Genomic DNA, 14,956 nt, shown 5'->3' with positions numbered 1-14,956 from the left:
AGATGAGATATTTTTCTGGGGTGGCAAGTGCAGGGCCTCTGTCAGTCCTGGGTTTGTTGGACTAGCGCCAGGCATGAGAAGTTCGCCTTTGTGTGACAGGTGAATAGTGCGGATCCTGTTTCAGTCTAAAGACTGAAACAGGATCTGCACTTTTCACCGTTCCTTTCAGAATCATTAGATTGATCAGCTAGGAATGGCGATTCCTTCTCCAGAACAATCGAAGGCTAGGCCAAAGTAACTCGATCTTTCCAAGAGGGTTGTGGCAGAAGTTTTGAAATAACCGCTAGGTGGAGAACTATTTGGTATTTTTCCGTAGCACTTTTCACCGTAATTGTCATCAGGATGGTCTCTGCATCCTTAAGCATTGGAGAGTTTTCACAGACGAAAGCATGCTGAGGCCCAGTAAACTTGGCTTTTCCAAGAGTTGGTACTAGAGACTATAAAGAAAGTGTTCTTTTAAGTATTATTCCACTGTGGGTTCACCATTATTTTCAGAACCTGAGCAGCTTTCACGCATTAGCATAAGAATCCTTCCCCGTAGTTGAGATTTCTGGGTGGGGTGTTAGTGCTGATCTTCTGTCAGCCCTGTGTTTGATTTGTTTACCTCCAGAGCTGGTAAGTGCATATTTGAGTGAGATGGGAAAAGTGTGGATCGTGCTTCAGATTTCATCCTGACACTTTTGAAATCACCAGTATGTTGGTAATTGTTTGCCATTTGCATAGCGTTTTGCATCGTGACAGTCATGAGGTCGGTCTCTGCATCCTGAAGCCTATGATGCTTTTCGCAGAGAAAACTCTGCTGAGGCCCGGGTAACTTGGTATTTCCCATACCTGGCACCGGTGCCTTGGAAGGTCAGATTGTTTTCAGTGTTAATTCACCATTCTTTCACCACGGTTTCAATAACAGGAGCCCTTTTCAACCGTTAGCGTAAGAATCCTTCTTTGGAGATGAGATATTTTTCTGGGGAGGCAAGTGCAGGGCCTCTGTCAGTCCTCGGTTTGTTGGACTAGCGCCAGGCATGAGAAGTTCGCCTTTGTGTGAGAGGTGAATAGTGCGGATCCTGTTTCAGTCTAAAGACTGAAACAGGATCCGCGCTTTTCACCGTTCCTTTCAGAATCATTTGATTGATCAGCTAGGAATGGCGATTCCTTCTCCAGAACAATCGAAGGCTAGGCCAAAGTAACTCGATCTTTCCAATACGGGTGTGGCACAACTTTTGACATAACCGCTAGGTGGAGAACTATTTGGTATTTTTCCGTAGCACTTTTCACTGTAATTGTCATCAGAATGCAGTCTGCATCCTTAAGCATTGGAGAGTTTTCACAGACGAAAGCATGCTGAGGCCCAGTAAACTTGGCTTTTCCAATAGTTGGTACTAGAGACTAGAAAGAAAGTGTTCTTTTAAGTATTATTCCACTGTGGATTCACCATTATTTTCAGAACCTGAGCAGCTTTCACGCATTAGCATAAGAATCCTTCCCCGTAGTTGAGATTTCTGGGTGGGGTGTTAGTGCCGATGTTCTGTCAGCCCTGTGTTTGATTTGTTTACCTCCAGAGCTGGTAAGTGCATATTTGAGTGAGATGGGAAAAGTGTGGATCGTGCTTCAGATTTCATCCTGACACTTTTGAAATCACCAGTAGGTGGGTAATTATTTGCCATTTGCATAGCGTTTTGCATCGTAACAGTCATGAGGTCGGTCTCTGCATCCTGAAGCCTATGATGCTTTTCGCAGAGAAAACTCTGCTGAGGCCCGGGTAACTTGGTATTTCCCATAGCTGGCACCGGTGCCTTGGAAGATCGGATTGTTTTCAGTGTTAATTCACCATTCTTTCACCACGGTTTCAATAACAGGAGCCCTTTTCAACCGTTAGCGTAAGAATCCTTCTTTGGAGATGAGATATTTTTCTGGGGTGGCAAGTGCAGGGCCTCTGTCAGTCCTGGGTTTGTTGGACTAGCGCCAGGCATGAGAAGTTCGCCTTTGTGTGAGAGGTGAATAGTGCGGATCCTGTTTCAGTCTTTAGACTGAAACAGGATCCGCACTTTTCACCGTTCCTTTCAGAATCATTTGATTGATCAGCTAGGAATGGCGATTCCTTCTCCAGAACAATCGAAGGCTAGGCCAAAGTAACTCGATCTTTCCAAGACGGGTGTGGCACAACTTTTGAAATAACCGCTAGGTGGAGAACTATTTGGTATTTTTCCGTAGCACTTTTCACCGTAATTGTCATCAGAATGCACTCTGCATCCTTAAGCATTGGAGAGTTTTCACAGACGAAAGCATGCTGAGGCCCAGTAAACTTGGCTTTTCCAATAGTTGGTACTAGAGACTAGAAAGAAAGTGTTCTTTTAAGTATTATTCCACTGTGGATTCACCATTATTTTCAGAACCTGAGCAGCTTTCACGCATTAGCATAAGAATCCTTCCCCGTAGTTGAGATTTCTGGGTGGGGTGTTAGTGCCGACCTTCTGTCAGCCCTGTGTTTGATTTGTTTACCTCCAGAGCTGGTAAGTGCATATTTGAGTGAGATGGGAAAAGTGTGGATCGTGCTTCAGATTTCATCCTGACACTTTTGAAATCACCAGTAGGTGGGTAATTATTTGCCATTTGCATAGCGTTTTGCATCGTAACAGTCATGAGGTCGGTCTCTGCATCCTGAAGCCTATGATGCTTTTCGCAGAGAAAACTCTGCTGAGGCCCGGGTAACTTGGTCTTTCCCATAGCTGGCACCGGTGCCTTGGAAGATCGGATTGTTTTCAGTGTTAATTCACCATTCTTTCACCACGGTTTCAATAACAGGAGCCCTTTTCAACCGTTAGCGTAAGAATCCTTCTTTGGAGATGAGATATTTTTCTGGGGTGGCAAGTGCAGGGCCTCTGTCAGTCCTGGGTTTGTTGGACTAGCGCCAGGCATGAGAAGTTCGCCTTTGTGTGAGAGGTGAATAGTGCGGATCCTGTTTCAGTCTAAAGACTGAAACAGGATCCGCACTTTTCACCGTTCCTTTCAGAATCATTTGATTGATCAGCTAGGAATGGCGATTCCTTCTCCAGAACAATCGAAGGCTAGGCCAAAGTAACTCGATCTTTCCAATACGGGTGTGGCACAACTTTTGAAATAACCGCTAGGTGGAGAACTATTTGGTATTTTTCCGTAGCACTTTTCACCGTAATTGTCATCAGGATGGACTCTGCATCCTTAAGCATTGGAGAGTTTTCACAGACGAAAGCATGCTGAGGCCCAGTAAACTTGGCTTTTCCAAGAGTTGGTACTAGAGAGTATAAAGAAAGTGTTCTTTTAAGTATTATTCCACTGTGGATTCACCATTATTTTCAGAACCTGAGCAGCTTTCACGCATTAGCATAAGAATCCTTCCCTGTAGTTGAGATTTCTGGTTGGGGTGTTAGTGCCGACCTTCTGTCAGCCCTGTGTTTGATTTGTTTACCTCCAGAGCTGGCAAGTGCATATTTGAGTGAGATTGGAAAAGTGTGGATCGTGCTTCAGATGTCATCCTGACACTTTTGAAATCACCAGTATGTTGGTAATTGTTTGCCATTTGCATAGCGTTTTGCATCGTACCAGTCATGAGGTCGGTCTCTGCATCCTGAAGCCTATGACGCTTTTCTCAGAGAAAACTCTGCTGAGGCCCGGGTAACTTGGTATTTCCCATACCTGGCACCGGTGCCTTGGAAGATCGGATTGTTTTCAGTGTTAATTCACCATTCTTTCACCACGGTTTCAATAACAGGAGCCCTTTTCAACCGTTAGCGTAAGAATCCTTCTTTGGAGATGAGATATTTTTCTGGGGTGGCAAGTGCAGGGCCTCTGTCAGTCCTGGGTTTGTTGGACTAGCGCCAGGCATGAGAAGTTCGCCTTTGTGTGACAGGTGAATAGTGCGGATCCTGTTTCAGTCTAAAGACTGAAACAGGATCTGCACTTTTCACCGTTCCTTTCAGAATCATTAGATTGATCAGCTAGGAATGGCGATTCCTTCTCCAGAACAATCGAAGGCTAGGCCAAAGTAACTCGATCTTTCCAAGAGGGTTGTGGCAGAAGTTTTGAAATAACCGCTAGGTGGAGAACTATTTGGTATTTTTCCGTAGCACTTTTCACCGTAATTGTCATCAGGATGGTCTCTGCATCCTTAAGCATTGGAGAGTTTTCACAGACGAAAGCATGCTGAGGCCCAGTAAACTTGGCTTTTCCAAGAGTTGGTACTAGAGACTATAAAGAAAGTGTTCTTTTAAGTATTATTCCACTGTGGGTTCACCATTATTTTCAGAACCTGAGCAGCTTTCACGCATTAGCATAAGAATCCTTCCCCGTAGTTGAGATTTCTGGGTGGGGTGTTAGTGCTGATCTTCTGTCAGCCCTGTGTTTGATTTGTTTACCTCCAGAGCTGGTAAGTGCATATTTGAGTGAGATGGGAAAAGTGTGGATCGTGCTTCAGATTTCATCCTGACACTTTTGAAATCACCAGTATGTTGGTAATTGTTTGCCATTTGCATAGCGTTTTGCATCGTGACAGTCATGAGGTCGGTCTCTGCATCCTGAAGCCTATGATGCTTTTCGCAGAGAAAACTCTGCTGAGGCCCGGGTAACTTGGTATTTCCCATACCTGGCACCGGTGCCTTGGAAGGTCAGATTGTTTTCAGTGTTAATTCACCATTCTTTCACCACGGTTTCAATAACAGGAGCCCTTTTCAACCGTTAGCGTAAGAATCCTTCTTTGGAGATGAGATATTTTTCTGGGGAGGCAAGTGCAGGGCCTCTGTCAGTCCTCGGTTTGTTGGACTAGCGCCAGGCATGAGAAGTTCGCCTTTGTGTGAGAGGTGAATAGTGCGGATCCTGTTTCAGTCTAAAGACTGAAACAGGATCCGCGCTTTTCACCGTTCCTTTCAGAATCATTTGATTGATCAGCTAGGAATGGCGATTCCTTCTCCAGAACAATCGAAGGCTAGGCCAAAGTAACTCGATCTTTCCAATACGGGTGTGGCACAACTTTTGACATAACCGCTAGGTGGAGAACTATTTGGTATTTTTCCGTAGCACTTTTCACCGTAATTGTCATCAGAATGCAGTCTGCATCCTTAAGCATTGGAGAGTTTTCACAGACGAAAGCATGCTGAGGCCCAGTAAACTTGGCTTTTCCAATAGTTGGTACTAGAGACTAGAAAGAAAGTGTTCTTTTAAGTATTATTCCACTGTGGATTCACCATTATTTTCAGAACCTGAGCAGCTTTCACGCATTAGCATAAGAATCCTTCCCCGTAGTTGAGATTTCTGGGTGGGGTGTTAGTGCCGATGTTCTGTCAGCCCTGTGTTTGATTTGTTTACCTCCAGAGCTGGTAAGTGCATATTTGAGTGAGATGGGAAAAGTGTGGATCGTGCTTCAGATTTCATCCTGACACTTTTGAAATCACCAGTAGGTGGGTAATTATTTGCCATTTGCATAGCGTTTTGCATCGTAACAGTCATGAGGTCGGTCTCTGCATCCTGAAGCCTATGATGCTTTTCGCAGAGAAAACTCTGCTGAGGCCCGGGTAACTTGGTATTTCCCATAGCTGGCACCGGTGCCTTGGAAGATCGGATTGTTTTCAGTGTTAATTCACCATTCTTTCACCACGGTTTCAATAACAGGAGCCCTTTTCAACCGTTAGCGTAAGAATCCTTCTTTGGAGATGAGATATTTTTCTGGGGTGGCAAGTGCAGGGCCTCTGTCAGTCCTGGGTTTGTTGGACTAGCGCCAGGCATGAGAAGTTCGCCTTTGTGTGAGAGGTGAATAGTGCGGATCCTGTTTCAGTCTTTAGACTGAAACAGGATCCGCACTTTTCACCGTTCCTTTCAGAATCATTTGATTGATCAGCTAGGAATGGCGATTCCTTCTCCAGAACAATCGAAGGCTAGGCCAAAGTAACTCGATCTTTCCAAGACGGGTGTGGCACAACTTTTGAAATAACCGCTAGGTGGAGAACTATTTGGTATTTTTCCGTGGCACTTTTCACCGTAATTGTCATCAGAATGCACTCTGCATCCTTAAGCATTGGAGAGTTTTCACAGACGAAAGCATGCTGAGGCCCAGTAAACTTGGCTTTTCCAATAGTTGGTACTAGAGACTAGAAAGAAAGTGTTCTTTTAAGTATTATTCCACTGTGGATTCACCATTATTTTCAGAACCTGAGCAGCTTTCACGCATTAGCATAAGAATCCTTCCCCGTAGTTGAGATTTCTGGGTGGGGTGTTAGTGCCGACCTTCTGTCAGCCCTGTGTTTGATTTGTTTACCTCCAGAGCTGGTAAGTGCATATTTGAGTGAGATGGGAAAAGTGTGGATCGTGCTTCAGATTTCATCCTGACACTTTTGAAATCACCAGTAGGTGGGTAATTATTTGCCATTTGCATAGCGTTTTGCATCGTAACAGTCATGAGGTCGGTCTCTGCATCCTGAAGCCTATGATGCTTTTCGCAGAGAAAACTCTGCTGAGGCCCGGGTAACTTGGTCTTTCCCATAGCTGGCACCGGTGCCTTGGAAGATCGGATTGTTTTCAGTGTTAATTCACCATTCTTTCACCACGGTTTCAATAACAGGAGCCCTTTTCAACCGTTAGCGTAAGAATCCTTCTTTGGAGATGAGATATTTTTCTGGGGTGGCAAGTGCAGGGCCTCTGTCAGTCCTGGGTTTGTTGGACTAGCGCCAGGCATGAGAAGTTCGCCTTTGTGTGAGAGGTGAATAGTGCGGATCCTGTTTCAGTCTAAAGACTGAAACAGGATCCGCACTTTTCACCGTTCCTTTCAGAATCATTTGATTGATCAGCTAGGAATGGCGATTCCTTCTCCAGAACAATCGAAGGCTAGGCCAAAGTAACTCCATCTTTCCAAGACGGGTGTGGCACAACTTTTGAAATAACCGCTAGGTGGAGAACTATTTGGTATTTTTCCGTAGCACTTTTCACCGTAATTGTCATCAGGATGGACTCTGCATCCTTAAGCATTGGAGAGTTTTCACAGACGAAAGCATGCTGAGGCCCAGTAAACTTGGCTTTTCCAAGAGTTGGTACTAGAGAGTATAAAGAAAGTGTTCTTTTAAGTATTATTCCACTGTGGATTCACCATTATTTTCAGAACCTGAGCAGCTTTCACGCATTAGCGTAAGAATCCTTCTTTGGAGATGAGATATTTTTCTGGGGTGGCAAGTGCAGGGCCTCTGTCAGTCCTGGGTTTGTTGGACTAGCGCCAGGCATGAAAAGTTCGCCTTTGTGTGAGAGGTGAATAGTGCGGATCCTGTTTCAGTCTTTGCGGATCCTGTTTCAGTCTAAAGACTGAAACAGGATCCGCACTTTTCACCGTTCCTTTCAGAATCATTTGATTGATCAGCTAGGAATGGCGATTCCTTCTCCAGAACAATCGAAGGCTAGGCCAAAGTAACTCGATCTTTCCAAGAGGGCTGTGGCAGAAGTTTTGAAATAACCGCTAGGTGGAGAACTATTTGGTATTTTTCCGTAGCACTTTTCACCGTAATTGTCATCAGAATGGACTCTGCATCCTTAAGCATTGGAGAGTTTTCACAGACGAAAGCATGCTGAGGCCCAGTAAACTTGGCTTTTCCAATAGTTGGTACTAGAGACTAGAAAGAAAGTGTTCTTTTAAGTATTATTCCACTGTGGATTCACCATTATTTTCAGAACCTGAGCAGCTTTCACGCATTAGCATAAGAATCCTTCCCCGTAGTTGAGATTTCTGGGTGGGGTGTTAGTGCCGACCTTCTGTCAGCCCTGTGTTTGATTTGTTTACCTCCAGAGCTGGTAAGTGCATATTTGAGTGAGATGGGAAAAGTGTGGATCGTGCTTCAGATTTCATCCTGACACTTTTGAAATCACCAGTAGGTGGGTAATTATTTGCCATTTGCATAGCGTTTTGCATCGTAACAGTCATGAGGTCGGTCTCTGCATCCTGAAGCCTATGACGCTTTTCGCAGAGAAAACTCTGCTGAGGCCCGGGTAACTTGGTCTTTCCCATAGCTGGCACCGGTGCCTTGGAAGATCGGATTGTTTTCAGTGTTAATTCACCATTCTTTCACCACGGTTTCAATAACAGGAGCCCTTTTCAACCGTTAGCGTAAGAATCCTTCTTTGGAGATGAGATATTTTTCTGGGGTGGCAAGTGCAGGGCCTCTGTCAGTCCTGGGTTTGTTGGACTAGCGCCAGGCATGAGAAGTTCGCCTTTGTGTGAGAGGTGAATAGTGCGGATCCTGTTTCAGTCTAAAGACTGAAACAGGATCCGCACTTTTCACCGTTCCTTTCAGAATCATTTGATTGATCAGCTAGGAATGGCGATTCCTTCTCCAGAACAATCGAAGGCTAGGCCAAAGTAACTCGATCTTTCCAAGACGGGTGTGGCACAACTTTTGAAATAACCGCTAGGTGGAGAACTATTTGGTATTTTTCCGTAGCACTTTTCACCGTAACTGTCATCAGGATGGACTCTGCATCCTTAAGCATTGGAGAGTTTTCACAGACGAAAGCATGCTGAGGCCCAGTAAACTTGGCTTTTCCAAGAGTTGGTACTAGAGACTATAAAGAAAGTGTTCTTTTAAGTATTATTCCACTGTGGATTCACCATTATTTTCAGAACCTGAGCAGCTTTCACGCATTAGCATAAGAATCCTTCCCCGTAGTTGAGATTTCTGGGTGGGGTGTTAGTGCCGACCTTCTGTCAGCCCTGTGTTTGATTTGTTTACCTCCAGAGCTGGTAAGTGCATATTTGAGTGAGATGGGAAAAGTGTGGATCGTGCTTCAGATTTCATCCTGACACTTTTGAAATCACCAGTAGGTGGGTAATTATTTGCCATTTGCATAGCGTTTTGCATCGTAACAGTCATGAGGTCGGTCTCTGCAACCTGAAGCCTATGATGCTTTTCGCAGAGAAAACTCTGCTGAGGCCCGGGTAACTTGGTATTTCCCATAGCTGGCACCGGTGCCTTGGAAGATCGGATTGTTTTCAGTGTTAATTCACCATTCTTTCACCACGGTTTCAATAACAGGAGCCCTTTTCAACCGTTAGCATAAGAATCCTTCTTTGGAGATGAGATATTTTTCTGGGGTGGCAAGTGCAGGGCCTCTGTCAGTCCTGGGTTTGTTGGACTAGCGCCAGGCATGAGAAGTTCGCCTTCGTGTGAGAGGTGAATAGTGCGGATCCTGTTTCAGTCTAAAGACTGAAACAGGATCCGCACTTTTCACCGTTCCTTTCAGAATCATTTGATTGATCAGCTAGGAATGGCGATTCCTTCTCCAGAACAATCGAAGGCTAGGCCAAAGTAACTCGATCTTTCCAAGAGGGCTGTGGCACAACTTTTGAAATAACCGCTAGGTGGAGAACTATTTGGTATTTTTCCGTAGCACTTTTCACCGTAATTGTCATCAGGATGGTCTCTGCATCCTTAAGCATTGGAGAGTTTTCACAGACGAAAGCATGCTGAGGCCCAGTAAACTTGGCTTTTCCAATAGTTGGTACTAGAGACTAGAAAGAAAGTGTTCTTTTAAGTATTATTCCACTGTGGATTCACCATTATTTTCAGAACCTGAGCAGCTTTCACGCATTAGCATAAGAATCCTTCCCCGTAGTTGAGATTTCTGGGTGGGGTGTTAGTGCCGACCTTCTGTCAGCCCTGTGTTTGATTTGTTTACCTCCAGAGCTGGTAAGTGCATATTTGAGTGAGATGGGAAAAGTGTGGATCGTGCTTCAGATTTCATCCTGACACTTTTGAAATCACCAGTAGGTTGGTAATTGTTTGCCATATCCATAGCATTTTGCATCGTAACAGTCATGAGGTCGGTCTCTGCATCCTGAAGCCTATGATGCTTTTCGCAGAGAAAACTCTGCTGAGGCCCGGGTAACTTGGTATTTCCCATAGCTGGCACCGGTGCCTTGGAAGATCGGATTGTTTTCAGTGTTAATTCACCATTCTTTCACCACGGTTTCAATAACAGGAGCCCTTTTCAACCGTTAGCGTAAGAATCCTTCTTTGGAGATGAGATATTTTTCTGGGGTGGCAAGTGCAGGGCCTCTGTCAGTCCTGGGTTTGTTGGACTAGCGCCAGGCATGAGAAGTTCGCCTTTGTGTGAGAGGTGAATAGTGCGGATCCTGTTTCAGTCTAAAGACTGAAACAGGATCCGCACTTTTCACCGTTCCTTTCAGAATCATTTGATTGATCAGCTAGGAATGGCGATTCCTTCTCCAGAACAATCGAAGGCTAGGCCAAAGTAACTCGATCTTTCCAAGAGGGCTGTGGCAGAAGTTTTGAAATAACCGCTAGGTGGAGAACTGTTTGGTATTTTTCCGTGGCACTTTTCACCGTAATTGTCAGACAGGATGGTCTCTGCATCCTTAAGCATTGGAGAGTTTTCACAGACGAAAGCATGCTGAGGCCCAGTAAACTTGGCTTTTCCAATAGTTGGTACTAGAGAGTATAAAGAAAGTGTTCTTTTAAGTATTATTCCACTGTGGATTCACCATTATTTTCAGAACCTGAGCAGCTTTCACGCATTAGCATAAGAATCCTTCCCTGTAGTTGAGATTTCTGGTTGGGGTGTTAGTGCTGACCTTCTGTCAGCCCTGTGTTTGATTTGTTTACCTCCAGAGCTGGTAAGTGCATATTTGAGTGAGATGGGAAAAGTGTGGATCGTGCTTCAGATTTCATCCTGACACTTTTGAAATCACCAGTATGTTGGTAATTGTTTGCCATTTCCATAGCGTTTTGCATCGTAACAGTCATGAGGTCGGTCTCAGCATCCTGAAGCCTATGATGCTTTTCGCAGAGAAAACTCTGCTGAGGCCCGGGTAACTTGGTATTTCCCATACCTGGCACCGGTGCCTTGGAAGATCAGATTGTTTTCAGTGTTAATTCACCATTCTTTCACCACGGTTTCAATAACAGGAGCCCTTTTCAACCGTTAGCGTAAGAATCCTTTGGAGATGAGATATTCTTCTGGGGTGGCAAGTGCAGGGCCTCTGTCAGTCCTGGGTTTGTTGGGCTAGCGCCAGGCATGAGAAGTTCCCCTTTGTGTGAGAGGTGAATAGTGCGGATCCTGTTTCAGTCTAAAGACTGAAACAGGATCCGCACTTTTCACCGTTCCTTTCAGAATCATTTGATTGATCAGCTAGGAATGGCGATTCCTTCTCCAGAACAATCGAAGGCTAGGCCAAAGTAACTCGATCTTTCCAAGAGGGCTGTGGCAGAAGTTTTGAAATAACCGCTAAGTGGAGAACTATTTGGTATTTTTCCGTAGCACTTTTCACCGTTATTGTCATCAGGATGATCTCTGCATCCTTAAGCATTGGAGAGTTTTCACAGACGAAAGCATGCTGAGGCCCAGTAAACTTGGCTTTTCCAATAGTTGGTACTAGAGACTAGAAAGAAAGTGTTCTTTTAAGTATTATTCCACTGTGGATTCACCATTATTTTCAGAACCTGAGCAGCTTTCACGCATTAGCATAAGAATCCTTCCCCGTAGTTGAGATTTCTGGGTGGGGTGTTAGTGCCGACCTTCTGTCAGCCCTGTGTTTGATTTGTTTACCTCCAGAGCTGGTAAGTGCATATTTGAGTGATATGGGAAAAGTGTGGATCGTGCTTCAGATTTCATCCTGACACTTTTGAAATCACCAGTAGGTTGGTAATTATTTGCCCTTTGCATAGCGTTTTGCATCGTACCAGTCATGAGGTCGGTCTCTGCATCCTGAAGCCTATGATGCTTTTCGCAGAGAAAACTCTTCTGAGGCCCGGGAAACTGGGTATTTCCCATACCTGGCACCGGTGCCTTGGAAGATCGGATTGTTTTCAGTGTTAATTCACCATTCTTTCACCACGGTTTCAATAACAGGAGCCCTTTTCAACCGTTAGCGTAAGAATCCTTCTTTGGAGATGAGATATTTTTCTGGGGTGGCAAGTGCAGGGCCTCTGTCAGTCCTGGGTTTGTTGGACTAGCGCCAGGCATGAGAAGTTCGCCTTCGTGTGAGAGGTGAATAGTGCGGATCCTGTTTCAGTCTAAAGACTGAAACAGGATCCGCACTTTTCACCGTTCCTTTCAGAATCATTTGATTGATCAGCTAGGAATGGCGATTCCTTCTCCAGAACAATCGAAGGCTAGGCCAAAGTAACTCGATCTTTCCAAGAGGGCTGTGGCAGAAGTTTTGAAATAACCGCTAGGTGGAGAACTGTTTGGTATTTTTCCGTAGCACTTTTCACCGTAATTGTCATCAGGACGGTCTCTGCATCCTTAAGCATTGGAGAGTTTTCACAGACGAAAGCATGCTGAGCCCAGTAAACTTGGCATTTCCAATAGTTGGTACTAGAGACTATAAAGAAAGTGTTCTTTTAAGTATTATTCCACTGTGGATTCACCATTATTTTCAGAACCTGAGCAGCTTTCACGCATTAGCATAAGAATCCTTCCCCGTAGTTGAGATTTCTGGGTGTGGTGTTAGTGCCGACCTGCTGTCAGCCCTGTGTTTGATTTGTTTACCTCCAGAGCTGGTAAGTGCATATTTGAGTGAGATGGGAAAAGTGTGGATCGTGCTTCAGATTTCATCCTGACACTTTTGAAATCACCAGTATGTTGGTAATTGTTTGCCATTTCCATAGCGTTTTGCATCGTACCAGTCATCAGGTCGGTCTCTGCATCCTGAAGCCTATGACGCTTTTCGCAGAGAAAACTCTGCTGAGGCCCGGGTAACTTGGTATTTCCCATAGCTGGCACCGGTGCCTTGGAAGATCGGATTGTTTTCAGTGTTAATTCACCATTCTTTCACCACGGTTTCAATAACAGGAGCCCTTTTCAACCGTTAGCGTAAGAATCCTTCTTTGGAGATGAGATATTTTTCTGGGGTGGCAAGTGCAGGGCCTCTGTCAGTCCTGGGTTTGTTGGACTAGCGCCAGGCATGAGAAGTTCGCCTTTGTGTGAGAGGTGAATAGTGCGGGTCCTTTTTCAGTCTAAAGACTGAAACAGGATCCGCACTTTTCACCGTTCCTTTCAGAATCATTTGATTGATCAGCTAGGAATGGCGATTCCTTCTCCAGAACAATCGAAGGCTAGGCCAAAGTAACTCGATCTTTCCAAGACGGGTGTGGCACAACTTTTGAAATAACCGCTAGGTGGAGAACTATTTGGTATTTTTCCGTAGCACTTTTCACCGTAATTGTCATCAGGATGGTCTCTGCATCCTTAAGCATTGGAGAGTTTTCACAGACGAAAGCATGCTGAGGCCCAGTAAACTTGGCTTTTCCAATAGTTGGTACTGGAGACTATAAAGAAAGTGTTCTTTTAAGTATTATTCCACTGTGGATTCACCATTATTTTCAGAACCTGAGCAGCTTTCACGCATTAGCATAAGAATCCTTCCCCGTAGTTGAGATTTCTGGGTGGGGTGTTAGTGCCGACCTTCTGTCAGCCCTGTTTTTGATTTGTTTACCTCCAGAGCTGGTAAGTGCATATTTGAGTGAGATGGGAAAAGTGTGGATCGTGCTTCAGATTTCATCCTGACACTTTTGAAATCACCAGTAGGTGGGTAATTATTTGCCATTTGCATAGCGTTTTGCATCGTAACAGTCATGAGGTCGGTCTCTGCATCCTGAAGCCTATGATGCTTTTCGCAGAGAAAACTCTGCTGAGGCCCGGGTAACTTGGTATTTCCCATACCTGGACCCGGTGCCTTGGAAGATCGGATTGTTTTCAGTGTTAATTCACCATTCTTTCACCACGGTTTCAATAACAGGAGCCCTTTTCAACCGTTAGCGTAAGAATCCTTCTTTGGAGATGAGATATTTTTCTGGGGTGGCAAGTGCAGGGCCTCTGTCAGTCCTGGGTTTGTTGGACTAGCGCCAGGCATGAGAAGTTCGCCTTCGTGTGAGAGGTGAATAGTGCGGATCCTGTTTCAGTCTTTAGACTGAAACAGGATCCGCACTTTTCACCGTTCCTTTCAGAATCATTTGATTGATCAGCTAGGAATGGCGATTCCTTCTCCAGAACAATCGAAGGCTAGGCCAAAGTAACTCGATCTTTCCAAGAGGGCTGTGGCAGAAGTTTTGAAATAACCGCTAGGTGGAGAACTGTTTGGTATTTTTCCGTAGCACTTTTCACCGTAATTGTCATCAGGACGGTCTCTGCATCCTTAAGCATTGGAGAGTTTTCACAGACGAAAGCATGCTGAGGCCCAGTAAACCTGGCATTTCCAATAGTTGGTACTAGAGACTATAAAGAAAGTGTTCTTTTAAGTATTATTCCACTGTGGATTCACCATTATTTTCAGAACCTGAGCAGCTTTCACGCATTAGCATAAGAATCCTTCCCCGTAGTTGAGATTTCTGGGTGTGGTGTTAGTGCCGACCTGCTGTCAGCCCTGTGTTTGATTTGTTTAACTACAGAGCTGGTAAGTGCATATTTGAGTGAGATGGGAAAAGTGTGGATCGTGCTTCAGATTTCATCCTGACACTTTTGAAATCACCAGTATGTTGGTAATTGTTTGCCATTTCCATAGCGTTTTGCATCGTACCAGTCATCAGGTCGGTCTCTGCATCCTGAAGCCTATGACGCTTTTCGCAGAGAAAACTCTGCTGAGGCCCGGGTAACTTGGTATTTCCCATAGCTGGCACCGGTGCCTTGGAAGATCGGATTGTTTTCAGTGTTAATTCACCATTCTTTCACCACGGTTTCAATAACAGGAGCCCTTTTCAACCGTTAGCGTAAGAATCCTTCTTTGGAGATGAGATATTTTTCTGGGGTGGCAAGTGCAGGGCCTCTGTCAGTCCTGGGTTTGTTGGACTAGCGCCAGGCATGAGAAGTTCGCCTTTGTGTGAGAGGTGAATAGTGCGGGTCCTTTTTCAGTCTAAAGACTGAAACAGGATCCGCACTTTTCACCGTTCCTTTCAGAATCATTTGATTGATCAGCTAGGAATGGCGATTCCTTCTC

The sequence above is a fragment of the Lemur catta genome, chromosome 10 (assembly GCF_020740605.2).
Source record: "Lemur catta isolate mLemCat1 chromosome 10, mLemCat1.pri, whole genome shotgun sequence".
Lineage (NCBI taxonomy): Eukaryota > Metazoa > Chordata > Mammalia > Primates > Lemuridae > Lemur > Lemur catta.
Note: the sequence above shows the minus strand (reverse complement) of the source record.